Consider the following 16,485-nt stretch of genomic DNA (forward strand, 5'->3'; position numbering starts at 1 on the left):
ACCATGGGGACGCCCCCTTTGTTCCCAGTGCCCATTGTGACATCCTGCGCACCCCCCTTTGTCCCTAGGGTCCATTGTGACATCCTGGGCAACCCCATTGTCCCCAGGGCCCATTGTGACATCTAGGGGGACGCCCTTGTCCCCAGGACCCATCGTGGCACCGTGGGGACCCCCATTGTCCCCAGGGCCCGTTGTGACGTCCCAGGACCCCCATTGTCCCCAGGGCCCATTGTGACATCCCAGGACCCCACTTTGTCCCCAGGGCTTATTGTGACACCATGGGGATCTCCCTAGTCCCCAGGGCCCATTGTGACATTCAGGGGCCCCCGTTTGTCACTGGGGCCCATTGTGACATCCCAGGACCCCACATTGTCCCCAGGGCCCATTGTGACTTTCAGGGGACCCCACTTGTCCCCAGGACCCATTGTGACACTATAGGGACCCCCCCTTGTGCCCAGTGCCCATTGTGACACCGTGGGTACCACCCTTGTCCGCAGGGCCCATTGTGACATCCTGGGGACACCCCCTTGTCCGCAGGGCTCATTGTGACATCCCAGGACCCCCTATTGTCCCCAGGGCCCATGGTGACATCCTGGGGACGCCCTTTGTCCCCAGGGCCCATTTTGACACCGTCGACACCCCCCTTTGTCCCCAGAGCCCATTGTGACATCCAGGGGACCCCCTTTGTCCTCAGGGCCCATTGTGGCACCATGAGGACCCTCTTTGTCACTGGGGCCCATTGTGACATCCCAGGACCCCCCCTGGTCGCCAGGGCCCATTGTGACATCCGGAGGACCCCCCTTGTCCTCAGGGTCCATTGTGACAGCCCAGGACCTTACTTTGTCCCCAGGGCCCATTGCGATATCTGGGGGACCCCCTTGTCCCCAGGGCCCATTGTGACACCATGGGGACCCCCCTTTGTCCCCAGGGCCCATTGTGACATCCTGGGGTCCCCCCTTTGTCCCCAGGGCCCATTGTAATGTCCCAGGACCACCCTTTGTCCCCAGGGTTCATTGTGACATCCTGGAGACCCCATTTGTCACCAGGGCCCATTGTGGCACCATGGGGAACCCCTTTGTCACTGGGGCCCATTGTGACATCCCAGGACCCCACTTTGTCCCCAGGGCTTATTGTGACACCATGGGGATCTCCCTTGTCCCCAGGGCCCATTGTGACATCCCAGGACCCCCCTTTGTCCCCAGTGCTATTGTGAAATCCTGGGGACCCCTTTTGTCCCCAGGGCCCATTGTGGCACCATGGGGAACCCCTTTGTCACTGGGGGCCATTGTGACATTCCAGGATTCCACTTTGTCCCCAGGGCTCGTTCTGAGCACCTTGGGGCCTCCCATTGTCCCCAGGGCCCATTGTGACATCCTGGGCAACCCCATTGTCCCCAGGGCCCATTGTGACATCTGGGGGACGCCCTTGTCCCCAGGACCCATCGTGGCACCGTGGGGACCCTCCTTGTCACTTGGGCCCATTGTGACACCATCGGGACCCCCCTTTTAACCCCAGTGCCCATTGTGACATCCTGCGGACCCCCCTTTGTCCCCAGGGCCCATTTTGACATTCAGGGGACCCACCATTGTCCTCAGGGCCCATTGTGAGGTCCCAGGACCCCCCATTGTCCCCAGGGCCCATTGTGACATCCTCGGCACTCCCTTGTCCCCAGGGTCCATTGTGACACTATGGGGACCCCCCATTGTGCCCAGGGCCCATTGTGACACGGTGGGTACCACCCTTGTCCCCAGGGCTCATTGTGACATCCCAGGACCCCCCATTGTCCCCAGGGCCCATTGTGACATTCAGGGGACCCCCCTTGTCCCCAGGGCCCATTCTGACACCGTGGGGACCCCCTTTGTCCCCAGGGCCCTTTGTGACATCCTGGGGACCCCCTTGGTCCCAAGACTTCATTGTGACATCCTGGGGTCCCCCCTTGTCCTCAGGGTCCGTTGTGACAGCCCAGGACCTTACATTGTCCCCAGGGCCCATTGTGATATCTTGGGGACCCCCTTGTTCCCAAGGCCCATTGTGACATCCTGGGGACCCCCCCTTGTCCCCAGGGCCCATTGTGACATCCCAGGACCCCCCATTGTCCGCAGGACCCATTGTGACATCCTCGGCACGCCCTTGTCCCCAGGGCCCATTGTGACATCCTGGGGATCCCTCCTTGTCCCCAGGGCCCATTGTGATGTCCCAGGACCCCCCATTGTCCCCAGGGCCCATTGTGACATCCTGGGGACCCCCTTTATCCCAAGACTTCATTGTGACATCCTGGGGACCCCCCTTGTCCTCAGGGTCCATTGTGACAGCCCAGGACCTTACATTGTCCCCAGGGCACATTGTGATATCTGGGGGACCCACCCTTGTCCCCAGGGCCCATTGTGACATCCCAGGACCCCCCATTGTCCCCAGGGCCCATTGTGACATCCTCGGTACCCCCTTGTCCCCAGGGCCCATTGCGACATCCTGGGGATCCCTCCTTGTCCCCAGGGCCCATTGTGACGTCCCAGGACCCCCCATTGTCCCCAGGACCTATTGTGACATTCAGGGGACCCCCTTTGTCACTGGGGCCCATTGTGACACCATGGAGACCCCCGCTTGTCCTCAGGGTCCATTGTGACATCCTGGGCACCCCCCATTTTCCCCAGGACCCATTGTGACATCCTGGCCACCCCCTTGCTCCCAGGGCCCGTTGTGGCACCATGGGGACACCCCCTTTGTCCCCAGGGCCCATTGTGACATCCCAGGACCCCCCTTTGTCCCCAGGGCCCATTGTAGCACCATGGGGACCCCCTTTGACCCCAGGGCCCATTGTGGCACCATGGCAACCCCTTTTGTCCCCAGGGCCCATTGTGACATTCTTGGAACCCACTTTGTCCCCAGGGGCTATTGTGACACCATGGGGAGCCCTCCTTGTCACTGGGGACCCATTGTGACACCATGGGGACCCCCCCTTATGCTCAGGACTCATTCTGACATCCTGGACACCCCCCATTGTCCCCAGGGCCCATTGTGACGTCCCAGGACCCCCCATTGTCCCCAGGGCCCATTGTGACGTCCCAGAACCCCCCATTGTCCCCAGGGCCCATTGTGACACTATGGGGACCCCCTGTTGTGCCCAGGGCCCATTGTGACACCGTGGGTAGCACCTTTGTCTGCAGGGCTCGTTGAGACATCCCAGGACCCCCCATTGTCCCCAGGGCCCATTGTGACATTCAGGGGACCCCCCTTTGTCCCCAGGACCCATTGTGACATGCTGGGGACTCTCTTTGTCCCCAGGGCCCATTGTGACATCCTGGGGACCCTCCTTATCCCCAGAGCCCATTGTGACATCCTGGGGACCCCCCCTTGTCCCCAGGGCCCATTGTGATGTCCCAGGACCCCCCATTGTCCCCAGGGCCCATTGTGATATGCTGGGGAGCCCTCTTTGTCCCCAGGGCCCATTGTGAAATTCAGGGGACCCCAACTTGTCCCCAGGGCCCATTGTGACACTATGGGGACCCCCCCTTGTCCGCAGGGCCCATTGTGACATCCTGGGGACACCCCCTTGTCCCCAGGGTCCATTGTGACATCCTGGGGATCCCTCCTTGTCCCCAGGGCCCATTGTGATATCTGGGGGACCCCCTTGTTCCCAAGGCCCATTGTGACATCCTGGGGACCCACTCGTGTCCCCAGGGCCCATTGTGACACCATGGGGACCCCCCCTTGTCCTCAGGACTCATTCTCACATCCTGGACACCCCCCATTGTCCCCAGGGCCCATTGTGACATCCACTGCACCCCCTTGTCCCCAGGGCCCATTGTGACATTCAGGGGACCCCTCTTTGTCCCCAGGGCCCATTGTGAGATCCTGGGGACCCCCCCTTGTCCCCAGGGCCCATTGTGACGTCCCAGGATCCCCCATTGTCCCCAGGGCCCATTGTGACATCCTCGGCACCCCCTTGTCCCCAGGGCCCATTGTGACATCCTGGGGACCCCCCCTTGTCCCCAGGGCCCATTGTGACGTCCCAGGACCCCCCATTGTCCCCAGGGCCCATTGTGACATACTGGGGATCCCTCCTTGTCCTCAGGGCCCATTGTGATGTCCCAGGACCCCCCATTGTCCCCAGGGCCCATTGTGACATCCTCTGCACCCCCTTGTCCCCAGGGCCCATTGTGACATTCAGGGGACCCCTCTTTGTCCCCAGGGCCCATTGTGACATCCTGGGGACCCCCCCTTGTCCCCAGGGCCCATTGTGACGTCCCAGGACCTGACATTGTCCCCAGGGCCCATTGTGACATTCTCTGCACCCCCTTGTCCCCAGGGCCCATTGTGACATTCAGGGGACCCCCCTTTGTCCCCAGGGCCCATTCTGATACCGTGGGGACCCCCTTTGTCCCCAGAGCCCATTGTGACATCCAGGCGACTCCCATTGTCCCCACGGCCCATTGTGGCACCATAGGGACCCCCTTTGTCACTGGGGCCCATTGTGACATCCCAGGATCCCCCCTAGTCCCCAGGTCCCATTGTGACATCCTGGGGACGCTCTTTGTCCCCAGGGCCCATTGTGACATCCTGGGGACCCCCCCTTGTCCTCAGGACTCATTCTCACATCCTGGACACCCCCCATTGTCCCCAGGGCCCATTGTGACATCCACTGCACCCCCTTGTCCCCAGGGCCCATTGTGACATTCAGGGGACCCCTCTTTGTCCCCAGGGCCCATTGTGACATCCTGGGGACCCCCCCTTGTCCCCAGGGCCCATTGTGACGTCCCAGGACCTGACATTGTCCCCAGGGCCCATTGTGACATCCTGTGCACCCCCTTGTCCCCAGGGCCCATTGTGACATTCAGGGGACCCCCCTTTGTCCCCAGGGCCCATTCTGATACCGTGGGGACCCCCTTTGTCCCCAGAGCCCATTGTGACATCCAGGCGACTCCCATTGTCCCCACGGCCCATTGTGGCACCATAGGGACCCCCTTTGTCACTGGGGCCCATTGTGACATCCCAGGATCCCCCCTAGTCCCCAGGGCCCATTGTGACATCCTGGGGACCCCCTTTGTCACTGGGGCCCATTGTGACATCCCAGGACCCCCTCTGGTCCCCAGGGCCCATTGTGACATCCTGGGGACCCCCTTTGTCCCAAGACTTCATTGTGACATCCTGGGGACCCCCCTTGTCCTCAGGGTCCATTGTGACAGCCCAGGACCTTACATTGTCCCCAGGGCCCATTGTGATATCTGGGGGACCCCCTTGTTCCCAAGGCCCATTGTGACATCCTGGGGACCCACCCTTGTCCCCAGGGCCCATTGTGACATCCCAAAACCCCCCATTGTCCCCAGGGCCCATTGTGACATCCTCGGCACCCCCTTGTCCCCAGGGCCCATTGTGACATCCTGGGGACCCCCCGTTGTCCCCAGGGCCCATTGTGACGTCCCAGGACCCCCCATTGTCCCCAGGCCCCATTGTGACATTTTGGGGATCCCTCCTTGTCCCCAGGGCCCATTGTGATGTCCCAGGACCCCCCATTGTCCCCAGGGCCCATTGTGACATCCTCTGCACCCCCTTGTCCCCAGGGCCCATTGTGACATTCAGGGGACCCCTCTCTTGTCCCCAGGGGCCATTGTGACATCCTGGGGATCCCTCCTTGTCCCCAGGGCCCATTGTGACGTCCCAGGACCCCCCATTGTCCCCAGGACCTATTGTGACATTCAGGGGAGCCCCTTTGTCACTGGGGCCCATTGTGACACCATGGAGACCCCCGCTTGTCCTCAGGGTCCATTGTGACATCCTGGGCACCCCCCATTTTCCCCAGGACCCATTGTGACATCCTGGCCACCCCCTTGCTCCCAGGGCCCGTTGTGGCACCATGGGGACACCCCCTTTGTCCCCAGGGCCCATTGTGACATCCCAGGACCCCCCTTTGTCCCCAGGGCCCATTGTGACATTCTTGGACCCCACTTTGTCCCCAGGGCCTATTGTGACACCATGGGGACCCCACCTTGTCACTGGGGAACCATTGTGACACCATGGGGACCCCCCCTTGTCCTCAGGACTCATTCTCACATCCTGGACACCCCGCATTGACCCCAGGGCCCATTGTGGCACCATGGCAACCCCTTTTGTCCCCAGGGCCCATTGTGACATTCTTGGAACCCACTTTGTCCCCAGGGCCTATTGTGACACCATGGGGACCCCTCCTTGTCACTGGGGACCCATTGTGACACCATGGGGACCCCCCCTTGGCCTTCAGGACTCATTCTCACATCCTGGACACCCCGCATTGTCCCCAGGGCCCATTGTGACGTCCCAGGACCCCCCCTTGTACCCAGGGCCCATTGTGACATTCAGGGGACCCCTCTTTGTCCCCAGGGCCCATTGTGAGATCCTGGGGACCCCCCCTTGTCCCCAGGGCCCATTGTGACGTCCCAGGACTCCCCATTGTCCCCAGGGCCCATTGTGATATGCTGGGGAGCCCTCTTTGTCCCCAGGGCCCATTGTGAAATTCAGGGGACCCCAACTTGTCCCCAGGGCCCATTGTGACACTATGGGGACCCCCCCTTGTCCGCAGGGCCCATTGTGACATCCTGGGGACACCCCCTTGTCCCCAGGGCCCATTGTGACATCCTGGGGATCCCTCCTTGTCCCCAGGGCCCATTGTGATATCTGGGGGACCCCCTTGTTCCCAAGGCCCATTGTGACATCCTGGGGACCCACCCGTGTCCCCAGGGCCCATTGTGACACCATGGGGACCCCCCCTTGTCCTCAGGACTCATTCTCACATCCTGGACACCCCCCATTGTCCCCAGGGCCCATTGTGACATCCACTGCACCCCCTTGTCCCCAGGGCCCATTGTGACATTCAGGGGACCCCTCTTTGTCCCCAGGGCCCATTGTGAGATCCTGGGGACCCCCCCTTGTCCCCAGGGCCCATTGTGACGTCCCAGGATCCCCCATTGTCCCCAGGGCCCATTGTGACATCCTCGGCACCCCCTTGTCCCCAGGGCCCATTGTGACATCCTGGGGACCCCCCCTTGTCCCCAGGGCCCATTGTGACGTCCCAGGACCCCCCATTGTCCCCAGGGCCCATTGTGACATACTGGGGATCCCTCCTTGTCCTCAGGGCCCATTGTGATGTCCCAGGACCCCCCATTGTCCCCAGGGCCCATTGTGACATCCTCTGCACCCCCTTGTCCCCAGGGCCCATTGTGACATTCAGGGGACCCCTCTTTGTCCCCAGGGCCCATTGTGACATCCTGGGGACCCCCCCTTGTCCCCAGGGCCCATTGTGACGTCCCAGGACCTGACATTGTCCCCAGGGCCCATTGTGACATTCTCTGCACCCCCTTGTCCCCAGGGCCCATTGTGACATTCAGGGGACCCCCCTTTGTCCCCAGGGCCCATTCTGATACCGTGGGGACCCCCTTTGTCCCCAGAGCCCATTGTGACATCCAGGCGACTCCCATTGTCCCCACGGCCCATTGTGGCACCATAGGGACCCCCTTTGTCACTGGGGCCCATTGTGACATCCCAGGATCCCCCCTAGTCCCCAGGTCCCATTGTGACATCCTGGGGACGCTCTTTGTCCCCAGGGCCCATTGTGACATCCTGGGGACCCTCCTTGTCCCCAGAGCCCATTGTGACATCCAGGGGACCCCCCCTTGTCCTCAGGACTCATTCTCACATCCTGGACACCCCCCATTGTCCCCAGGGCCCATTGTGACATCCACTGCACCCCCTTGTCCCCAGAGCCCATTGTGACATTCAGGGGACCCCTCTTTGTCCCCAGGGCCCATTGTGACATCCTGGGGAACCCCCCTTGTCCCCAGGGCCCATTGTGACGTCCCAGGACCTGACATTGTCCCCAGGGCCCATTGTGACATCCTGTGCACCCCCTTGTCCCCAGGGCCCATTGTGACATTCAGGGGACCCCCCTTTGTCCCCAGGGCCCATTCTGATACCGTGGGGACCCCCTTTGTCCCCAGAGCCCATTGTGACATCCAGGCGACTCCCATTGTCCCCACGGCCCATTGTGGCACCATAGGGACCCCCTTTGTCACTGGGGCCCATTGTGACATCCCAGGATCCCCCCTAGTCCCCAGGGCCCATTGTGACATCCTGGGGACCCCCTTTGTCACTGGGGCCCATTGTGACATCCCAGGACCCCCTCTGGTCCCCAGGGCCCATTGTGACATCCTGGGGACCCCCTTTGTCCCAAGACTTCATTGTGACATCCTGGGGACCCCCCTTGTCCTCAGGGTCCATTGTGACAGCCCAGGACCTTACATTGTCCCCAGGGCCCATTGTGATATCTGGGGGACCCCCTTGTTCCCAAGGCCCATTGTGACATCCTGGGGACCCACCCTTGTCCCCAGGGCCCATTGTGACATCCCAAAACCCCCCATTGTCCCCAGGGCCCATTGTGACATCCTCGGCACCCCCTTGTCCCCAGGGCCCATTGTGACATCCTGGGGACCCCCCCTTGTCCCCAGGGCCCATTGTGACGTCCCAGGACCCCCCATTGTCCCCAGGGCCCACTGTAACATCCTGGGGATCCCTCCTTGTCCCCAGGGCCCATTGTGATGTCCCAGGACCCCCCATTCTCACCAGGGCCCATTTTGACATCCTCGGCACCCCCTTGTCCCCAGGGCCCATTGTGACATCCTGGGGACCCCCCGTTGTCCCCAGGGCCCATTGTGACGTCCCAGGACCCCCCATTGTCCCCAGGCCCCATTGTGACATTTTGGGGATTCCTCCTTGTCCCCAGGGCCCATTGTGATGTCCCAGGACCCCCCATTGTCCCCAGGGCCCATTGTGACATCCTCTGCACCCCCTTGTCCCCAGGGCCCATTGTGACATTCAGGGGACCCCTCTTTGTCCCCAGGGGCCATTGTGACATCCTGGGGATCCCTCCTTGTCCCCAGGGCCCATTGTGACGTCCCAGGACCCCCCATTGTCCCCAGGACCTATTGTGACATTCAGGGGAGCCCCTTTGTCACTGGGGCCCATTGTGACACCATGGAGACCCCCGCTTGTCCTCAGGGTCCATTGTGACATCCTGGGCACCCCCCATTTTTCCCAGGACCCATTGTGACATCCTGGCCACCCCCTTGCTCCCAGGGCCCGTTGTGGCACCATGGGGACACCCCCTTTGTCCCCAGGGCCCATTGTGACATCCCAGGACCCCCCTTTGTCCCCAGGGCCCATTGTGACATTCTTGGACCCCACTTTGTCCCCAGGGCCTATTGTGACACCATGGGGACCCCACCTTGTCACTGGGGAACCATTGTGACACCATGGGGACCCCCCCTTGTCCTCAGGACTCATTCTCACATCCTGGACACCCCGCATTGTCCCCAGGGCCCATTGTGACATCCTCGGTACCCCCTTGTCCCCAGGGCCCATTGTGACATTCAGGGGACCCCTCTTTGTCCCCAGGGCCCATTGTGAGATCCTGGGGACCCCCCTTGTCCCCAGGGCCCATTGTGACATCCTGGGGATCCCTCCTTGTCCCCAGGGCCCATTGTGATGTCCCAGGACCGCCCATTGTCCCCAGGGCCCATTGTGACATCCTCGGCACCCCCTTGTCCCCAGGGCCCATTGTGACATCCTGGGGATCCCTCCTTGTCCGCAGGGCCCATTGTGATGTCCCAGGACCCCCCATTGTCCCCAGGGCCCATTGTGACATCCTCTGTACCCCCTTGTCCCCAGGGCCCATTGTGGCATTCCGGGGACCCCTCTTTGTCCCCAGGGCCCATTGTGACATCCTGGGGACCTCCCCTTGTCCCCAGGGCCCATTGTGACGTCCCAGGACCTGACATTGTCCCCAGGGCCCATTGTGACATCCTCTGCACCCCCTTGTCCCCAGGGCCCATTGTGACGTCCCAGGACCCCCCCTTGTCCCCAGGGCCCATTGTGACATTCAGGGGACCCCCCTTTGTCCCCAGGGCCCATTCTGATACCGTGGGGACCCCCTTTGTCCCCAGGGCCCATTGTGACATGCTGGGGACGCTCTTTGTCCCCAGGGCCCATTGTGACATCCTGGGGACCCTCCTTGTCCCCAGAGTCCATTGTGACATCCAGGGGACCCCCTTTGTCCCCAGGGCCCATTGTGGCACCATAGGGACCCCCTTTGTCACTGGGGCCCATTGTGACATCCCAGGACCCCCCCTGGTCCCCAGGGCCCATTGTGACATCCTGGGGACCCCCTTTGTCCCAAGACTTCATTGTGACATCCTGGGGACCCCTCTTGTCCTCAGGGTCCATTGTGACAGCCCAGGACCTTACATTGTCCCCAGGGCCCATTGTGATATCTGGGGGACCCCCTTGTTCCCAAGGCCCATTGTGACATCCTGGGGACCCACCCTTGTCCCCAGGGCCCATTGTGACATCCCAAAACCCCCCATTGTCTCCAGGGCCCATTGTGACATCCTCGGCACCCCCTTGTCCCCAGGGCCCATTGTGACATCCTGGGGACCCCCCCTTGTCCCCAGGGCCCATTGTGACGTCCCAGGACCCCCCATTGTCCCCAGGGCCCATTGTAACATCCTGGGGATCCCTCCTTGTCCCCAGGGCCCATTGTGATGTCCCAGGACCCCCCATTGTCCCCAGGGCCCATTGTGACATCCTGGGCAACCCCATTGTCCCCAGGGCCCATTGTGACATCTGGGGGACGCCCTTGTCCCCAGGACCCATCCTGGCACCGTGGGGACCCTCCTTGTCATTTGGGCCCATTGTGACACCATGGGGAACCCCCCTTTGTCCCCAGTGCCCATTGTGACATTCTGCGGACCCCCCTTTGTCCCCAGGGCCCATTGTGACATTCAGGGGACCCACCATTGTCCCCAGGGCCCATTGTGACATCCTCGGCACCCCCTTGTCCCCAGGGCCCATTGTGACATTCAGGGGACCCCTCTTTGTCCCCAGGGCCCATTGTGACATGCTGGGGATCCCTCCTTGTCCCCAGGGCCCATTGTGACGTCCCAGGACCGCCCATTATCCCCAGGACCTATTGTGACATTCAGGGGATCCCCTTTGTCACTGGGGCCCATTGTGACACCATGGAGACCCCCGCTTGTCCTCAGGGTCCATTGTGACATCCTGGGCACCCCCCATTTTCCCCAGGACCCATTGTGACATCCTGGCCACCCCCTTGCTCCCAGGGCCCGTTGTGGCACCATGGGGACACCCCCTTTGTCCCCAGGGCCCATTGTGACATCCCATGACCCCCCTTTGTCCCCAGGGCCCATTGTAGCACCATGGCGACCCCCTTTGACCCCAGGGCCCATTGTGGCACCATGGCAACCCCTTTTGTCCCCAGGGCCCATTGTGACATTCTTGGAACCCACTTTGTCCCCAGGGCCTATTGTGACACCATGGGGACCCCTCCTTGTCACTGGGGACCCATTGTGACACCATGGGGACCCCCCCTTGGCCTTCAGGACTCATTCTCACATCCTGGACACCCCGCATTGTCCCCAGGGCCCATTGTGACGTCCCAGGACCCCCCCTTGTCCCCAGGGCCCATTGTGACATTCAGGGGACCCCTCTTTGTCCCCAGGGCCCATTGTGAGATCCTGGGGACCCCCCCTTGTCCCCAGGGCCCATTGTGACGTCCCAGGACCCCCCATTGTCCCCAGGGCCCATTGTGACATCCTCTGCACCCCTTGTCCCCAGGGCCCATTGTGACGTCCCAGGACCCCCCATTGTCCCCAGGGCCCATTGTGACATTCAGAGGACCCCCCTTTGTCCCCAGGGCCCATTCTGATACCGTGGGTACCCCCTTTGTCCCCAGGGCCCATTGTGACATGCTGGGGACGCTCTTTGTCCCCAGGGCCCATTGTGACATCCTGGGGACCCTCCTTGTCCCCAGAGCCCATTGTGACATCCAGGGGACCCCCTTTGTCCCCAGGGCCCATTGTGGCACCATGAGGCCCCTCTTTGTCACTGGGGGCCATTGTGACATCCCATGACCCCCCTTTGTCCCCAGTGCTATTGTGAAATCCTGGGGACCCCTTTCGTCCCCACGGCCCATTATGACACCATGGGGAACCCCTTTGTCACTGGGGGCCATTGTGACATTCCAGGATTCCACTTTGTCCCCAGGGCTCGTTCTGACACCTTGGGGACTCCCATTGTCCCCAGGGCCCATTGTGACATCCTGGGCAACCCCATTGTCCCCAGGGCCCATTGTGACATCCTCTGTACCCCCTTGTCCCCAGGGCCCATTGTGACATTCCGGGGACCCCTCTTTGTCCCCAGGGCCCATTGTGACATCCTGGGGACCTCCCCTTGTCCCCAGGGCCCATTGTGACGTCCCAGGACCTGACATTGTCCCCAGGGCCCATTGTGACATCCTCTGCACCCCCTTGACCCCAGGGCCCATTGTGACGTCCCAGGACCCCCCCTTGTCCCCAGGGCCCATTGTGACATTCAGGGGACCCCCCTTTGTCCCCAGGGCCCATTCTGATACCGTGGGGACCCCCTTTGTCCCCAGGGCCCATTGTGACATGCTGGGGACGCTCTTTGTCCCCAGGGCCCATTGTGACATCCTGGGGACCCTCCTTGTCCCCAGAGTCCATTGTGACATCCAGGGGACCCCCTTTGTCCCCAGGGCCCATTGTGGCACCATAGGGACCCCCTTTGTCACTGGGGCCCATTGTGACATCCCAGGACCCCCCCTGGTCCCCAGGGCCCATTGTGACATCCTGGGGACCCCCTTTGTCCCAAGACTTCATTGTGACATCCTGGGGACCCCCCTTGTCCTCAGGGTCCATTGTGACAGCCCAGGACCTTACATTGTCCCCAGGGCCCATTGTGATATCTGGGGGACCCCCTTGTTCCCAAGGCCCATTGTGACATCCTGGGGACCCACCCTTGTCCCCAGGGCCCATTGTGACATCCCAAAACCCCCCATTGTCTCCAGGGCCCATTGTGACATCCTCGGCACCCCCTTGTCCCCAGGGCCCATTGTGACATCCTGGGGACCCCCCCTTGTCCCCAGGGCCCATTGTGACGTCCCAGGACCCCCCATTGTCCCCAGGGCCCATTGTAACATCCTGGGGATCCCTCCTTGTCCCCAGGGCCCATTGTGATGTCCCAGGACCCCCCATTGTCCCCAGGGCCCATTGTGACATCCTGGGCAACCCCATTGTCCCCAGGGCCCATTGTGACATCTGGGGGACGCACTTGTCCCCAGGACCCATCCTGGCACCGTGGGGACCCTCCTTGTCACTTGGGCCCATTGTGACACCATGGGGACCCCCCCTTTGTCCCCAGTGCCCATTGTGACATTCTGCGGACCCCCCTTTGTCCCCAGGGCCCATTGTGACATTCAGGGGACCCACCATTGTCCCCAGGGCCCATTGTGACATCCTCGGCACCCCCTTGTCCCCAGGGCCCATTGTGACATTCAGGGGACCCCTCTTTGTCCCCAGGGCCCATTGTGACATGCTGGGGATCCCTCCTTGTCCCCAGGGCCCATTGTGACGTCCCAGGACCCCCCATTATCCCCAGGACCTATTGTGACATTCAGGGGATCCCCTTTGTCACTGGGGCCCATTGTGACACCATGGAGACCCCCGCTTGTCCTCAGGGTCCATTGTGACATCCTGGGCACCCCCCATTTTCCCCAGGACCCATTGTGACATCCTGGCCACCCCCTTGCTCCCAGGGCCCGTTGTGGCACCATGGGGACACCCCCTTTGTCCCCAGGGCCCATTGTGACATCCCAGGACCCCCCTTTGTCCCCAGGGCCCATTGTAGCACCATGGGGACCCCCTTTGACCCCAGGGCCCATTGTGGCACCATGGCAACCCCTTTTGTCCCCAGGGCCCATTGTGACATTCTTGGAACCCACTTTGTCCCCAGGGCCTATTGTGACACCATGGGGACCCCTCCTTGTCACTGGGGACCCATTGTGACACCATGGGGACCCCCCCTTGGCCTTCAGGACTCATTCTCACACCCTGGACACCCCGCATTGTCCCCAGGGCCCATTGTGACGTCCCAGGACCCCCCCTTGTCCCCAGGGCCCATTGTGACATCCTGGGCAACCCCATTGTCCCCAGGGCCCATTGTGACATCTGGGGGACGCCCTTGTCCCCAGGACCCATCGTGGCACCGTGGGGACCCTCCTTGTCACTTGGGCCCATTGTGATACCATGGGGACGCCCCCCTTTGTCCCCAGTGCCCATTGTGACATCCTGCGGACCCCCCTTTGTCCCCAGGGCCCATTGTGACATTCAGGGGACCCCTCTTTGTCCTCAGGGCCCATTGTGACATCCTGGGGACCCCCCCTTGTCCCCAGGTCCCATTGTGACGTCCCAGGACCCGCCATTGTCCCCAGGGCCCATTGTGACATCCTGGGGATCCCTCCTTGTCCCCAGGGCCCATTGTGACGTCCCAGGACCCCCCATTGTCCCCAGGGCCCATTGTGAAATTCAGGGGCCCCCGTTTGTCACTGGGGCCCATTGTGACATCCCAGGACCCCACATTGTCCCCAGGGCCCATTGTGACTTTCAGGGGACCCCACTTGTCCCCAGGACCCATTTTGACACTATAGGGACCCCCCCTTGTGCCCAGTGACCATTGTGACACCGTGGGTACCACCCTTGTCCGCAGGGCCCATTGTGACATCCTGGGAACAGCCCCTTGTCCCCAGGGCCCATTGTGACATCCTGGGAATCCCTCCTTGTCCCCAGGGCCCATTGTGACGTCCCAGGACCCCCATTTTCCCCAGGGCCCATTGTGACATCCTCGGCACCCCCTTGTCCCCAGGGCCCATTGTGACATTCAGGGGACCCCTCTTTGTCCCCAGGGCCCATTGTGACATCGTGGGGACCCCCCCTTGTTCCCAGGGCCCACTGTGACGTCCCAGGACCCGCCATTGTCCCCAGGGCCCTGTGTGACATCCTGGGGTGCCCTCCTTGTCCCCAGGGCCCATTGTGACGTCCCAGGACCCCCCATTGTTCCCAGGGCCCATTGTGACATCCTGGGCACCCCCTTTGTCCCCAGGGCCCATTTTGGCACCATAGGGACCCCCTTTGTCACTGGGGCCCATTGTGACATCCCAGGACCCCCCCTGGTCCCCAGGGCCCATTGTGACATCCTGGGGACCCCTTTGTCCCAAGACTTCATTGTGACATCCTGGGGACCCCCCTTGTCCTCAGGGTCCATTGTGACAGCCCAGGACCTTACATTGTCCCCAGGGCCCATTGTGATATCTGGGGGACCCCCTTGTTCCCAAGGCCCATTGTGACATCCTGGGGACCCCCCCTTGTCCCCAGGGCCCATTGTGACATCCCAGGACCTTACTTTGTCCCCAGGGCCCATTGTGACATTTTGGGAATCCCTCCTTGTCCCCCGGGCCCATTGTGACGTCCCAGGACCCCCCATTGTCCCCAGGGCCCATTGTGACATCCTGGGGATCCCTCCTTGTCCCCAGGGCCCATTGTTACATCCCAGGACCCCCCATTGTCCCCAGGGCCCATTGTGACATCCTGTGCACCCCCTTGTCCCCAGAGCTCATTGTGACATTCAGGGAACCCCTCTTTGTCCCCAGGGCCCATTGTGACATCCTGGGGACCCCCCCTTGTCCCCAGGGCCCACTGTGACGTCCCAGGAACCCCCATTGTCCCCAGGGCCCATTGTGACATCCTGGGGATCCCTCCTTGTCCCCAGGGCCCATTGTGACGTCCCAGGACCCCCCATTGTCCCCAGGACCTATTGTGACATTCAGGGGACCCCCTTTGTCACTGGGGCCCATTGTGACACCATGGAGACCCCCGCTTGTCCTCAGGGTCCATTGTGACATCCTGGGCACCCCCCATTTTCCCCAGGACCCATTGTGACATCCTGGCCACCCCCTTGCTCCCAGGGCCTGTTGTGGCACCATGGGGACACCCCCTTTGTCCCCAGGGCCCATTGTGACATCCCAGGACCCCCCTTTGTCCCCAGGGCCCATTGTGGCACCATGGCAACCCCTTTTGTCCCCAGGGCCCATTGTGACATTCTTGGACCCCACTTTGTCCCCAGGGCCTATTGTGACACCATGGGGAGCCCTCCTTGTCACTGGGGACCCATTGTGACACCCTGGGGACCCCCCCTTGTCCTCAGGACTCATTCTGACATCCTGGACACCCCGCATTGTCCCCAGGGCCCATTGTGACATCCACTGCACCCCCTTGTCCCCGGGGCCCATTGTGACATTCAGGGGACCCCTCTTTGTCCCCAGGGCCCATTGTGACATCCTGGGGACCCCCCCTTGTCCCCAGGGCCCATTGTGACGTCCCAGGACCCCCCATTGTCCACAGGGCCCATTGTGACACTATGGGGACCCCCCCTTGTGCCCAGGGCCCATTGTGACACCGTGGGTACCACCCTTGTCCGCAGGGCCCATTGAGACATCCCAGGACCCCCCATTGTCCCCAGGGCCCATTGTGACATTCAGGGGACCCCTCTTTGTCCCCAGGGCCCATTGTGACATCCTGGGGACCCCATTGT

General features: G+C 62.1%; 1 long non-coding RNA gene across 2 annotated transcripts in view; it reads left to right on the plus strand.

Annotated features, from left to right (window-relative positions):
* Positions 1-16,485, plus strand: part of LOC139826133 (uncharacterized) — a 60,310-nt gene that overhangs the window by 23,022 nt on the left and 20,803 nt on the right. The window lies entirely within an intron of this gene.

This window comes from Patagioenas fasciata, chromosome 35 (assembly GCF_037038585.1).
Source record: "Patagioenas fasciata isolate bPatFas1 chromosome 35, bPatFas1.hap1, whole genome shotgun sequence".
NCBI classification, from domain to species: domain Eukaryota; kingdom Metazoa; phylum Chordata; class Aves; order Columbiformes; family Columbidae; genus Patagioenas; species Patagioenas fasciata.